The sequence below is a fragment of the Palaemon carinicauda genome, chromosome 14 (assembly GCF_036898095.1).
Source record: "Palaemon carinicauda isolate YSFRI2023 chromosome 14, ASM3689809v2, whole genome shotgun sequence".
Classification (NCBI taxonomy): domain Eukaryota; kingdom Metazoa; phylum Arthropoda; class Malacostraca; order Decapoda; family Palaemonidae; genus Palaemon; species Palaemon carinicauda.
This window is the reverse complement of record NC_090738.1, coordinates 46,566,224-46,582,169: the sequence shown is the minus strand read 5'-3', so window position 1 is coordinate 46,582,169 and position 15,946 is coordinate 46,566,224. Positions and strand designations below refer to the sequence as shown.

Sequence of the window (15,946 nt, the reverse complement as noted above, 5' to 3'; positions counted from 1 at the left end):
GTTGGAAAGTGTGTCTAGATGATCTGGCTACCCATGCGTGACTTTGTTTTTGTCAGATACGACGTAGTTATTGGTATATTGGGTATTTAACTGCGGTTGCCAATTTCTGTTTTTTTCAATATTTGTAAAAATTTACTACGTAGTAAGGAATTGCCGTATATTATTGATTTTTTTTTCATGTTTATGTGTTAGAAAGTGTGCCTTGATGGTTGGGCTAACACGTGCATGTCTTTTTTTTATCTGAGATGCCGTATATTAGAATGTTGGGCATTTTTCCGCGAGTGCCCCTTTTTATTTGTTTTGCATTTTTTTGCTTAGTCATGTTACCGTAAGGAATTGGCAAGTAGTGTCGCAAAACTTATATTTTTATAGTGTTGGAAAGTGTTTCTAGATGATCTGGCTACCCATGCCTATTTTTTTTTAGCCAGATATAGCGTATATATAGGTATGTGTTCGATTTTCCTGTGATTGCCATTTTTTCGTTTTTTCCCATTTCTTTCAAAATTACTACGTACTAAGGAACTATCACAGAGTAATGATTCATTTAGATGTTTATTTGTCGGAAAATGTGCCTTGATGGTTTGCCTAGCACGTGGCTGAAATTTTTTTTTCTGAAATGCTTATAATAAAATGTTGGCCATTTTTCCGCCAGTGCCCCTTTTTATTTGTTTTTCATTTTTTTACTTAGTCATGTTACCGTAAGGAATTGGCAAGAAGTGTCGCAAAACTTATATTTCTATAGTGTTGGAAAGTGTTTCTAGATGATCTGGCTACCCATGCCTATTTTTTTTAGCCAGATATGGCGTATATATAGGTATGTGTTCGATTTTCCTTTGATTGCCATTTTTTCATTTTTTCCCATTTCTTTCAAAACTACTACGTACTAAGGAACTATCACAGAGTAATGATTCATTTAGATGTTTATTTGTCGGAAAATGTGCCTTGATGGTTTGCCTGGTACGTGGCTGAAATTTTTTTTTTTCTGAAATGCCGTATATTAGAATGTTGGCCATTTTTCCGCCAGTGCCCCTTTTTATTTGTTTTGCATTTTTTTGCTTAGTCATGTTACCGTAAGGAATTGGCAAGTAGTGTTGCAAAACTTGTATTTTTATAGTGTTGGAAAGTGTTTCTAGATGATCTGGCTACCCATGCCTATCTTTATTTTTAGCCAGATATGGCGTATATATAGGTATGTGTTCGATTTTCCTGCGATTGCCACTTTTTCGTTTTTTCCCATTTCTTTCAAAATTACAACGTACTAAGGAACTATCACAGAGTAATGATTCCTCTAGATGTTTATTTGTCGGAAAATTTTGTTTACTTCTTTTTTGATTGAATATCATCAATTTTTTTAGCTAAAATATTATATTGTTTTACATTTTTTTTTTCAATTTTATTTCCCTTCAAAAAAATTTTTTTGGGTCAGAATTTTAATTTTATAGTCGTAAAATAATCGACAATTATCCAGCAACCCACCATACAATTTTTATGCATATCCAAGAATAATTAGATTAGTAAATAACACCTTGAAATTGACATACCCTTCCTACATTTCAAGTGGCAGATTAGGGAGTCTGAGTCAGTGCGGTTGGCGGCCATTTTGTGGACATATCCGAAGCGTAAGTTGCCCTCCTATAGAATTTGTGATATTTTGGTATATTTTTACCTGCATAAATATCATATTATATATTAAATATATGTATTTTTTTACGAAATTTCTAAGTACAGTACTCAAAAAATTACCTTTAGATATGACCCCTGATATAAATGTAATTTACAAAATAATGAAGATTTTTTTACATATTTCTATTTTAGGATAACATATGTTTATTCCCTAAAAAAATTAGCCACTTCCTATTTCATTTGGGTACCCAAAAAAATTCATGAAATTTGGACAAATTTTTTTGGCCAAAAAAAGTTACCCTTTTTTTCTCATTTCAAATCTTCACCTCCATGGGTCTAACTTCATCCAAAATACATCAAGATGTGTCCTAAACATTCAAGAATCAATTCCTAAAAGGATTTGTGTATATATGTATAAATTTTTTTTTATGAATTTTTATGTAAGGTCTTTTTTTTCTACTTAATTTTTAAAAATATTTATAATAAATAGTTTTTCTGCAAATGAGTAGTATTTATCTTTACAGTTGTTTTAAGCATTCATTGAAGTTTTTTTTGGCAAAAGAAAAAAGGAGGTTACTGCAAAAACTGATTTTTCAAGAATTTTTTTTGGCGTCGGGGTCGCGCGCGTCCGAGTATACCCTTAAAGGGGTGTCCGAGGAGCGTACCTATCCAGGGTTAAGAAGCTCTACACCAAGCACTTATTTAAACAGTGCTTTAATGTCACGCAAAGCACCAACTTAACTTTGCGTGAATTTTGGAGGATCCACTTTAATAACGTGCACTGCTTAAAGATCATAGATCAGGCTTGGGAGGGAGTAACTCGTCGGACCCTGAATTCCGCTTGGAAGAAGCTTTGGCCTGATGCTGTTGCTCCCAGAGATTTTGAAGGTTTTGGCCCCGAGAATGAACCTGTGGTTGCCGCCGAGGAAGACGTCGAAGAGATTGTATCCCTTGGCAAGTCCATGGGTCTGGAGGTGGATGAAGATGACATCACCGAACTCGTCGATGAGCATCATGAAGAGCTCACCACCGAGGAACTCAAGTAGCTGCAAGCCATGCAGCATGATGAGTTCCAAGCGCAGTTGAGTGAGTCGGAGGAGACCGAGGAGGTAGGCGAAATCTTAGGTACACCGGAAATGAGACAGATGTTGGCATATCATCAACACGTGGTTGATTTCATCGACAAGCATCACCCACAGAAACTTCAGGTTTGCCGTGTAGTTGCGCAGTTCGATGATGTTTGTTTAACTCATTTTAGAAAAATCCTCAAAAGCAACTTTCACTCGATAGTTTCTTTAAAAAATCTCTACTAAAACGGTCTAGTGATCATGATGAAAAGAAAGAAATTGAAGCAAAGAAAAGAAAGACCGAATCGAGTGAAAGTGATGAAATTTAAAAAATAAGAAAATAAAAAAAATGTAAAAAAAAATATAAAATTATAAAAATTAAAAAAAGAAATAAGCTAAGTTAAGTTAAAGTTCACGTAGTGTAAGTTAGTGTAAGTTACCGTACACGTTATCGTACAAAGTCACCGTCCCTACCTCCTCGCTGATCTTCCATCTCCTGCGCAGCAGTCCCTACACCTGCGCTGGCCTGTCGCTAAGGTAAAGTGTTACATAAAAACCCCTTTTTTATTTATTATTTCATAATTATTATTCTTTTTTTAGATATTTATGTGTTATTATATTGTATTAATGTTTGTTGTTGACGCCGCTAGACGGCAGCACATCGGAGGGACGCCAATCGAGCGTCACCTTGATCAGTCCTCTCATCTCGTGCGCATTGTGTGGTTGTCCTCTATTCGCTCAGTTTTAACAGTATTTTTTTATCTTCCTTTTTCACGTGTTGTTTTCTGTGTTCCGTAATCATGGGTCCTAAAAAGCTTAGTTTCGGTTCATGAAGTAATAGTAGTGGTGAGAAAAGGAGGAAGTCTATGCTTTCATTAGAATTAAAGCAAGAAATAATAGAAAAGCATGAGCGAGGTGTACGTGTTAGCGATCTAGCTATACAATATGGCCGGAATATGTCTACGATCTCGACGATCATAAAACAGAAGGCAGCCATTAAAGCAGTGAAGCCTTCGAAGGGGATCACAATTATTTTCAAACGTCGTAGCCCTACCCTTAAAGAGATGGAACGCCTTTTGTTAATATGGATCAAAGACAAGGAGATTGTTGGCGGTACGATCACTGAAACGATCATTTGTGAGAAGGCCAGCGCTATCTATAGTGACTTGAAGGCGGCGGGCTCTGGGGGTGACGCGGGGGAGAGTTCAGCCGATCCTACGATAGAGGAATTCAAGGCGTCTTGAGGTTGGTTCGAAAAATTTAGGAAACGGACCGGGATTCATTCAGTTGTTCGGCATGAAGAAGCTTCGAGTTTGGACACCAAGGCTGCTAAAGACTTTGTTAAAAAGTTTGAAGTCATCTTGGCGGAGGAAGGCTACGTAGAGCAGCAGGTGTTCAACTGTGATGAAACCGGTCTGTTTTGGAAAAAGATGCCTAGTCGAACGTACATTACCGCCGAAGAGAAGAAAATGCCTGGACATAAGCCAATGAAGGATCGGTTGACTCTTGCGCTTTGTGCCAACGCCAGCGGGGACTGCAAAATTAAGCCTCTGTTAGTTTACTATTCCGAAAACCCTAGGGCATTTAAACCATATAGAATTAATAAAGACCTGCTACATGTTCTATGGCATTCTAATTCTAAGGCTTGGGTTACTAGGCCTATCTTTGTGGAATGGGTAAACGTAGTTTTCGGCCCTGCTGTCAAGAAGTACCTTCAGGAGATGAATTTGCCTTTGAAGTGCTTGCTTTGTTTGGACAATGCACCCGCTCACCCCCCCGGACTCGAAGATGATATCATCGACCAATACAAATTCATCAAAGTGTTGTATCTTCCACCGAATACCACCCCTATCCTCCAGCCCATGGATCAGCAAGTCATCTCTAATTTTAACCCTGGAACGGTACGGTGGGTCGTCCGCGACCCCGAGCGTCAAAAAAAAAGAGGTTTTTCTCACGTGACTCACCCCCGTGACTGAATTTGTGGGTGATCGACCTGCAGTAGGTGTCTCGCCTACACGCTCTAGTAGTGTCCAGATGTGCATTGCTGTAGCTGTACTCCTTCCCCGATTTCTGAGACGCGTCGGGGTCGAGCGTGACCGAGTTTACCCTTCTAAGGTAATTTGCCTAATTATCAAAGTTATTACGTATTATGAAATTGTCGTAGAATGGTGCAACTTGTATAGGTTATCAGTTGTGGAAAGTCTTGGTGGATTGTTTTGCTACCATGTGCATGATTTTTTTTTAGTTAAAATGTCGTTCATCACCACGAGGACCATTTTACCGCGAGTACCCTTTTTCATTTTTTTTCATTTTTTTGCCAAGACATTTTTCCGTAAGATATTGCCAAATAGTGTCGTAAAACTTTTGCTTTTTTAGTGTTGGAAAGTGTGTCTAGATGATCTGGCTACCCATGCGTGACTTCGTTTTTGTCAGATACGACGTAGTTATTGGTATATTGGGTATTTAACTGCGGTTGCCAATTTCTGTTTTTTTTTCAATATTTGTAAAAATTTACTACGTAGTAAGGAATTGCCGTATATTATTGATTTTTTTTTCATGTTTATGTGTTAGGAAGTGTGCCTTGATGGTTGGGCTAACACGTGCATGTCTTTTTTTTTATCTGAGATGCCGTATATTAGTTTTATCTGAGATGCCGTATATTAGAATGTTGGGCATTTTACCGCGAGTGCCCCTTTTTCATTTTTTTTCATTTTTTTGCCAAGTCATTTTTCCGTAAGATATTGCCAAATAGTGTCGTAAAACTTTTGCTTTTTTAGTGTTGGAAAGTGTGTCTAGATGATCTGGCTACCCATGCGTGACTTTGTTTTTGTCAGATACGACGTAGTTATTGGTATATTGGGTATTTAACTGCGGTTGCCAATTTCTGTTTTTTTCAATATTTGTAAAAATTTACTACGTAGTAAGGAATTGCCGTATATTATTGATTTTTTTTTCATGTTTATGTGTTAGAAAGTGTGCCTTGATGGTTGGGCTAACACGTGCATGTCTTTTTTTTTTATCTGAGATGCCGTATATTAGAATGTTGGGCATTTTTCCGCGAGTGCCCCTTTTTATTTGTTTTGCATTTTTTTGCTTAGTCATGTTACCGTAAGGAATTGGCAAGTAGTGTCACAAAACTTATATTTTTATAGTGTTGGAAAGTGTTTCTAGATGATCTGGCTACCCATGCCTATTTTTTTTTAGCCAGATATAGCGTATATATAGGTATGTGTTCGATTTTCCTGTGATTGCCATTTTTTCGTTTTTTCCCATTTCTTTCAAAATTACTACGTACTAAGGAACTATCACAGAGTAATGATTTATTTAGATGTTTATTTGTCGGAAAATGTGCCTTGATGGTTTGCCTAGCACGTGGCTGAAATTTTTTTTTCTGAAATGCGTATAATAAAATGTTGGCCATTTTTCCGCCAGTGCCCCTTTTTATTTGTTTTTCATTTTTTTACTTAGTCATGTTACCGTAAGGAATTGGCAAGAAGTGTCGCAAAACTTATATTTTTATAGTGTTGGAAAGTGTTTCTAGATGATCTGGCTACCCATGCCTATTTTTTTTAGCCAGATATGGCGTATATATAGGTATGTGTTCGATTTTCCTTTGATTGCCATTTTTTCATTTTTTCCCATTTCTTTCAAAACTACTACGTACTAAGGAACTATCACAGAGTAATGATTCATTTAGATGTTTATTTGTCGGAAAATGTGCCTTGATGGTTTGCCTGGTACGTGGCTGAAATTTTTTTTTTCTGAAATGCCGTATATTAGAATGTTGGCCATTTTTCCGCGAGTGCCCCTTTTTATTTGTTTTGCATTTTTTTGCTTAGTCATGTTACCGTAAGGAATTGGCAAGTAGTGTCGCAAAACTTGTATTTTTATAGTGTTGGAAAGTGTTTCTAGATGATCTGGCTACCCATGCCTATCTTTATTTTTAGCCAGATATGGCGTATATATAGGTATGTGTTCGATTTTCCTGCGATTGCCACTTTTTCGTTTTTTCCCATTTCTTTCAAAATTACTACGTACTAAGGAACTATCACAGAGTAATGATTCCTCTAGATGTTTATTTGTCGGAAAATTTTGTTTACTTCTTTTTTGATTGAATATCATCAATTTTTTTTAGCTAAAATATTATATTGTTTTACATTTTTTTTTTTTTCAATTTTATTTCCCTTCAAAAAAAATTTTTTGGGTCAGAATTTTAATTTTATAGTCGTAAAATAATCGACAATTATCCAGCAACCCACCATACAATTTTTATGCATATCCAAGAATAATTAGATTAGTAAATAACACCTTGAAATTGACATACCCTTCCTACATTTCAAGTGGCAGATTAGGGAGTCTGAGTCAGTGTGGTTGGCGGCCATTTTGTGGACATATCCGAAGCGTAAGTTGCCCTATCTATATAAATTCTTGTTCCCTATAGAATTTGTGATATTTTGGTATATTTTTACCTGCATAAATATCATATTATATATTAAATATATGTATTTTTTTACGAAATATCTAAGTACAGTACTCAAAAAATTACCTTTAGATATGACCCCTGATATAAATGCAATTTACAAAATAATGAAGATTTTTTTACATATTTCTATTTTAGGATAACATATGTTTATTCCCTAAAAAAATTAGCCACTTCCTATTTCATTTGGGTACCCAAAAAAATTCATGAAATTTGGACAAATTTTTTTGGCCAAAAAAAGTTACCCTTTTTTTCTCATTTCAGATCTTCACCTCCATGGGTCTGACTTCATCCAAAATACATCAAGATGTGTCCTAAACATTCAAGAATCAATTCCTAAAAGGATTTGTGTATATATGTATAAATTTTTTTTTATGAATTTTTATGTAAGGTCTTTTTTTTCTACTTAATTTTTAAAAATATTTATAATAAATAGTTTTTCTGCAAATGAGTAGTATTTATCTTTACAGTTGTTTTAAGCATTCATTGAAGTTTTTTTTGGCAAAAGAAAAAAGGAGGTTACTGCAAAAACTGATTTTTCAAGAATTTTTTTTTGGCGTCGGGGTCGCGCGCGTCCGAGTATACCCTTAAAGGGGTGTCCGAGGAGCGTACCTATCCAGGGTTAAGAAGCTCTACACCAAGCACTTATTTAAACAGTGCTTTAATGTCACGCAAAGCACCAACTTAACTTTGCGTGAATTTTGGAGGATCCACTTTAATAACGTGCACTGCTTAAAGATCATAGATCAGGCTTGGGAGGGAGTAACTCGTTGGACCCTGAATTCCGCTTGGAAGAAGCTTTGGCCTGATGCTGTTGCTCCCAGAGATTTTGAAGGTTTTGGCCCCGAGAATGAACCTGTGGTTGCCGCCGAGGAAGACGTCGAAGAGATTGTATCCCTTGGCAAGTCCATGGGTCTGGAGGTGGATGAAGATGACATCACCGAACTCGTCGATGAGCATCATGAAGAGCTCACCACCGAGGAACTCAAGTAGCTGCAAGCCATGCAGCATGATGAGTTCCAAGCGCAGTTGAGTGAGTCGGAGGAGACCGAGGAGGTAGGCGAAATCTTAGGTACACCGGAAATGAGACAGATGTTGGCATATCATCAACACGTGGTTGATTTCATCGACAAGCATCACCCACAGAAACTTCAGGTTTGCCGTGTAGTTGCGCAGTTCGATGATGTTTGTTTAACTCATTTTAGAAAAATCCTCAAAAGCAACTTTCACTCGATAGTTTCTTTAAAAAATCTCTACTAAAACGGTCTAGTGATCATGATGAAAAGAAAGAAAGTGAAGCAAAGAAAAGAAAGACCGAATCGAGTGAAAGTGATGAAATTTAAAAATAAGAAAATTAAAAAAATGTAAAAAAAAATATAAAATTATAAAAATTAAAAAAAGAAATAAGCTAAGTTAAGTTAAAGTTCACGTAGTGTAAGTTAGTGTAAGTTACCGTACACGTTATCGTACAAAGTCACCGTCCCTACCTCCTCGCTGATCTTCCATCTCCTGCGCAGCAGTCCCTACACCTGCGCTGGCCTGTCGCTAAGGTAAAGTGTTACATAAAAACCCCTTTTTTATTTATTATTTCATAATCATTATTCTTTTTTTAGATATTTATGTGTTATTATATTGTATTAATGTTATGTGTAATTGTGTGTAGCCAATTATTAAGGATTTATTATGGGTTTTTAGGCTGAGGAACAAATTAAACAAATTACCGTGTATTCTTATGGGAATATTTTCTCCAACATACGATCGTTTTAACATACGAAGCAGTTTCTGGAACGAATTAAGATCGTATGTAGAGGTATCACTGTATATATATATATATATATATATATATATATATATATATATATATATATATATATATATATATATACATATATATATATGGATAAATATCAACACAACATCGTGTTCAAATAGAAATAAATTTCTACCTCATACTTGGGATCGAACGCTAGCCCCTTCTAATGAAAGGCCAGGTCGAAACCAACCATGTCACGAGAGCCCATAAAAGAAACTGGAACCTGACGCTAACAGCTGTCCGAGGATTTACCTGGCGAGACATCAGTCTCTTACCAGCGAGTTTTACCCAATTTCCCGGGCCACCACGTGACACAATTGGTAGTAATTCATTCAAATTACCCCTAATGAGTCAATATGGATAAATATCAACACAACATCGTGTTCAAATAGAAATAAATTTCTACCTCATACTTGGGATCGAACGCTAGCCCCTTCTAATGAAAGGCCAGGTCGAAACCAACTATGTCACGAGAGCCCATAAAAGAAACTGGAACCTGACGCTAACAGCTGTCCGAGGATTTACCTGGCGAGACATCAGTCTCTTACCAGCAAGTTTTACCCAATTTCCCGGGCCACCACGTGACACAATTGGTAGTAATTCATTCAAATTACCCCTAATGAGTCAATATAGATAAATATCAACACAGCATCGTGTTCAAATAGAAATAAATTTCTACCTCAGGCAAATCTTTGTGCAATGGGTTAACCAAGTTTTCGGCCCTTCTGTGAAGAAGTATCTTCATGAACAGAAATTGCCTTTAAAGTGCCTGCTATGCCTTGACAATGCACCCGCTCACCCTCCCGGACTTGAAGATGATATCTTCGATGAATTTAAGTTCATAAAGGTGCTGTATCTTCCACCGAATACCACCTCTATCCTCCAGCCCATGAACCAGCAAGTCATCTCTAATTTTAAGAAGCTGTACACCAAGCACTTATTTAAGCAGTGCTTTAATGTCACGCAAAGCACCAACTTGCGTGAATTTTGGGGGAGCCACTTCAACATCGTGCACTGCTTGAAGATCATAGATCAGGCTTGGGTGGGATTAACTCGACGGACCCTCAATTCTGCCTGGAAGAAGCTTTGGCCTGATGCAGTTTCTTCCCGAGATTTTGAAGGTTTTGACACCAAACCTGATCCCGTGGTGGGTGCAGCGGAAGACGTAGAGGAAATCGTCTCCCTTGGCAAGTCCATGTGTCTGGAGGTCGACGCAGATGACGTTACGGAACTCGTCGCCGAACATCACAACGAACTTACCACAGAGGAGCTCAAGGAACTCCATGCTATGTCTGAGCACATGAGTGATGACGAGGAAGGGAGCGAGGAGGTAGAACATGTTTTAGGTTCGGCGCATATAAAAGAGGTGTTAGGAAAATATCAAGACGTAGTCGACTTCATCGACAAATACCACCCAAAAAAATTGCGGGTTTGTCGTGTAGTTTCGCAGTTCGATGATGTTTGCCTAACTCACTTTCGAAACATTCTGCAAAGCCGTACCAAGCAACTATCTATCGATAATTTCTTTAAAAAAACTACGAAGCGAACTCGTGATGAAGAGGATGTAAGTGATTCGAAGAAAACGGCAAAGAGTGAAGCGGAAGAAAGTGAAACAAAGAAAACGGCAAAGAGTGAAGTGAAAGAAATTCAATCAATTTTAAGTGTAGAGAGTGAAAGTGATTAAAATTAATCATCAAAAAGAAAAAAAGAAAATGTAAAAGAAAATATAAAATATAAAAATAAAAAAAAATAAAAAGCTAAGTTATGTTAAAGTTCACTTAGTGTAAGTTAGAATAAGTTACGGTAGTGTACGTTTATCGTAGTTAACCTCTCTACCTCCTCGCCGCCCGTCCGTCTCCTCTGCGTAGCAAAACCAACAACACCTGCGCTGGAGTTTCTAAGGTAAAGTGACGCTAAAAACCCGTTTCTTATTTATAATTTTTTGCTAATTCTTCTTTTTTACATGTCTATTATCTAATTTAGTGTGTATTATTCTCATGGGAAATTATGTGTAGTAGTTTATAAAGGAGTTATCATAGGTTTTTGGGCTCAACCACGGATTAATCCTATTTCAATGTATTCTTATGGGAAAATTCGTTTCGACATCCGAACATTTTCTACATCTGAAGTTGGTTCTGGAACGGATTAAATTCTTATGTAGAGGTTTCGACCTGGCCTTTCATTAGAAGGGGCAAGCGTTCGATCCCAAGTATGAGGTAGAAATTTATATATATATATATATATATATATATATATATATATATATATATATATATATATATATATATATATATATATATATATATATATATATATATATATATATACATACAGTGGTACCTCTACATAAGAATTTAATCCGTTCCAGAACCAACTTCGGATGTAGAAAATGTTCGGATGTCGAAACGAATTTTCCCATAAGAATACATTGAAATAGGATTAATCCGTGGTCGAGCCCAAAAACCTATGATAACTTCTTAATAAACTACTACAGATAATTTCCCATGAGAATAATACACACTAAATTAGATAATAGACATGTAAAAAACAAGAATTAGCAAAAAATTATAAATAAGAAATGGGTTTTTAGCGTCACTTTACCTTAGAAACTCCAGCGCAGGTGTTGTTGGTTTTGCTACGCAGAGAGGAGACGGACGGGCGGCGAGGAGGTAGAGAGGTTAACTACGATAAACGTACACTACCGTAACTTATTCTAACTTACACTAAGTGAACTTTAACATAACTTGGCTTTTTATTTTTTTTTATTTTTATATTTTATATTTTCTTTTACATTTTCTTTTTTTCTTTTTGATGATTAATTTTAATCACTTTCACTCTCTACACTTAAAATTGATTGAATTTCTTTCACTTCACTCTTTGCCGTTTTCTTTGTTTCACTTTCTTCCGCTTCACTCTTTGCCGTTTTCTTCGAATCACTTACATCCTCTTCATCACGAGTTCGCTTCGTAGTTTTTTTAAAGAAATTATCGATAGATAGTTGCTTGGTACGGCTTTGCAGAATGTTTCGAAAGTGAGTTAGGCAAACATCATCGAACTGCGAAACTACACGACAAACCCGCAATTTTTTTGGGTGGTATTTGTCGATGAAGTCGACTACGTCTTGATATTTTCCTAACACCTCTTTTATATGCGCCGAACCTAAAACATGTTCTACCTCCTCGCTCCCTTCCTCGTCATCACTCATGTGCTCAGACATAGCATGGAGTTCCTTGAGCTCCTCTGTGGTAAGTTCGTCGTGATGTTCGGCGACGAGTTCCGTAACGTCATCTGCGTCGACCTCCAGACACATGGACTTGCCAAGGGAGACGATTTCCTCTACGTCTTCCGCTGCACCCACCACGGGATCAGGTTTGGTGTCAAAACCTTCGAAATCTCGGGAAGAAACTGCATCAGGCCAAAGCTTCTTCCAGGCAGAATTGAGGGTCCGTCGAGTTAATCCCACCCAAGCCTGATCTATGATCTTCAAGCAGTGTACGATGTTGAAGTGGCTCCTCCAAAATTCACGCAAGTTGGTGCTTTGCGTGACATTAAAGCACTGCTTAAATAAGTGCTTGGTGTACAGCTTCTTAAAATTAGAGATGACTTGCTGGTTCATGGGCTGGAGGATAGAGGTGGTATTCGGTGGAAGATACAGCACCTTTATGAACTTAAATTCATCGAAGATATCATCTTCAAGTCCGGGGGGGGTGAGCGGGTGCATTGTCAAGGCATAGCAGGCACTTTAAAGGCAATTTCTGTTCATGAAGATACTTCTTCACAGAAGGGCTGAAAACTTGGTTAACCCATTGCACAAAGAACTGCCTAGTGACCCAAGCCTTCGAGTTGGATCGCCAGAAAACATGAAGCTGGTCCTTTTCGACGTTGTGTGCCTTAAAGGCCCTAGGGTTCTCGGAATGGTAAACCAGTAAGGGCTTGACTTTAAAGTCCCCGCCAGCGTTGGCACATAGGGCAAGAGTCAACCAATCCTTCATTGGCTTATGCCCAGGCAATTTCTTCTCTTCGGCGGTGATGTAGGTTCGACTGGGCATCTTCTTCCAAAACAGCCCGGTTTCATCACAATTAAACACCTGCTGCTCTACGTAGCCTTCTTCCAGCACAATCCTTTTGAAGTTCTTGACAAAGTCAGCTGCAGCTTTTGTGTCCGCACTAGCAGCCTCTCCGTGGCGAACAACTGAATGAATCCCGGACCGTTTCTTAAATTTCTCAAACCAGCCACGAGATGCCTTGAAATCATCTGAGGAAGGTTCGGTTGAACTCTCCCCAGCATCACCCCCAAAGCTCTCCTCTTTCATGTCCGTAAAGATGGCGTGCGCCTTCTCGCAGATAACGGTTTCGGTGATGGTGTCGCCAACGATCTCTCTGTCCTTGATCCACACTAGCAAAAGTCATTCCATCTCTTCTATGATAAGGCTACGGCGTTTTGAAATAATGGTGATCCCCTTAGAAGGTTTCACTGCTTTAATAGCTTCCTTCTGTTTAAGGATTGTTGAGATCGTCGACATATTACGGCCATACTGTTTAGCAAGTTCACTCAAACGGATGCCACGCTCATGTTTTTCAATAATTTCCTGCTTTACGTCTAAAGAAAGCATTTCCTTCTTCCTTTTCTCACCACTACCACTACCACTTGCAAAACTAAGCCTTTTAGGACCCATACTTTATGTAAATTACCGTACTGTAAAAGGATGCACATAAAAAATCACGATTAAAACATAGTTAATACCAGAACGCACAGGGCACAACCGCAATTAGTCGACGAGAAAAGAGGACTGACCCGAGCCGTCCTAATTGAGGGTTCCTCCAAGGTCGAAGTGCTGCCTTCTATCGGCGGAAATAAAAAAAACTTCAGGCGCTATGAGCACCGACTACGCGTACGAATATTGTTTACTTCGGGTGTCGAAAAAAAAATTCGGGTGTAGAGTAGGAACGTGTTCGAATTGTACTTCGCGTGTCGAAAAATTCGGATACAACCGGTACGACGAAAATTGCTTACTTCGTGTGTCGAAATAAAATTTGGGTGTAGAGTCAAAAATTTGCTCGAATTTTACTTCGGATGTTGGAAAATTCGGATGTAGATACGTTCGGATGTAGAGGTTCCACTGTGTGTATATATATATATATATATATATATATATATATATATATATATATATATATATATATATATATATATATATATAATATATATATATATATATATATATATATATATTATATATACTTATATATATATGTATATATATAAATATACGTGTATATATATATATATATATATATATATATATATATATATATATATATATATATATATATATATATATATATATATATAAATATATTTATATGTACAGTAGGGTCCCGAATTATGCGAGAATTTGGTCGATTAATGACCTCGTGTAAATGGAAAATCGCGAATTTCGAAACACACAACTAACAGAAATAATTCCATTGCGGCCATGGCAACCAGCAATTTGCCTATTCAAATGTGTTTACTACCCATTTCCAATACTTTCTTTGTACTATACTGTATTTCTTTATAATATCAAATTGTTCTTGTAAATAAATAAAACATTTAGTATACTTTAAAGTTCTAATAACTTGAAAAATGGTTAAAATTACAACCAGGATAGGTGTAAACACCATATATTTCCCGTTATAACACAACCCAAAATACAGACAAATTTTAATGTTTGTCATATCTATTGTATAATACAACTGGTGAATAGCAAAACCATCACTCTATAGACTAGCTTGTTGTATGATTGAAAATCCAGAATTATCAAAATAAAGGCGATTTTATATCATGCGTTTCCTAAACACGCTAAAAAGCACAATAGAAAACGACAACCAATGTTTTGTTTACGTTTATCTCTGATCACAACGAAGAAACAGACGCATTTATACATCTGTGTTTTTGAATTGACAGCAATTTTACCAAGTATAGATTATATGTTGAATTTGTTATTACCAATGTTCTAATTATTTTTTATTAGAACTTTCAAATAAATGAAATGAATGCCATTTATGAAATGTTTTTCTTTATGATGCCGCCTGAAACGGAAACCTTCCATTTGTTTACGCTCCATCTTCGATCATAATAAACAAACGAATGCATTAAACACACATGATCTAAGTCATAACTAATGATATTACAAACATTTAGTAAACATTATGTTATTACAAATATTTTACTTACCGTATCCATAAAAATTCCTAAATTCGTAGCAAAGCTGGAAATTTTTTTTCCTTATGCGTTTAATCCACAATAGCAAACTGCCGCTAATGACAGAGTGATAACTTACGATAATTCTAAACTGTTACGAAAGATAATTGTCCTTTCCATATCCAAAATACTTTTCCTAACTTCAGTTATAAGTCAACTTGTACCCACCTCAATTATGGATCCATATGCAAAAAAGGTAAAAGAAGAAAGTACTAGGCCTATTTTTAAAGTCACCGAACAATTAGGTTACCGCTATAACGTTCGATAAGAGAGAGAGAGAGAGAGAGAGAGAGAGAGAGAGAGAGAGAGAGAGAGAGAGAGAGAGAGAGAGAGAGAGAGAGAGAGAGAGAGGGATGGTTTTAAAGTACTAAACAATAAATATGATAGGTTATAACACATTGGTGTTTATGTAATATTAACTGTATAGATGGTTTGAATAAGTTAAGAAATGGTGTAAACAATTCTTTGTTATTGTATTCGCGCGGAAGCTAGACATCAGCTGATGTGATCACAGCCAAAAGTAAAACAAAAATAAGTTAGCAATACTCGATTTTTAAAACACACCCAAAATTTAACAACATAAGTACATGTTTTATTATAGCGCAATTGACATTTAAAGAGTAAAAATTTTCTGGAATAGAATGGTGTTTCCTAAAAAATAGTGGTTTGCGGACGAAATCGGTTACCGTATTTTAAGCTATGATTGAAATGGATGTATA

At 36.7% G+C, this 15,946-nt stretch overlaps 1 protein-coding gene across 3 annotated transcripts in view; it reads right to left on the bottom strand.

Annotated features, from left to right (window-relative positions):
* LOC137653568 (sec1 family domain-containing protein 2-like) overlaps positions 1-15,946 on the bottom strand; it is a 261,267-nt gene that overhangs the window by 92,801 nt on the left and 152,520 nt on the right. The gene's annotated exons all lie outside the window — the stretch shown is intronic.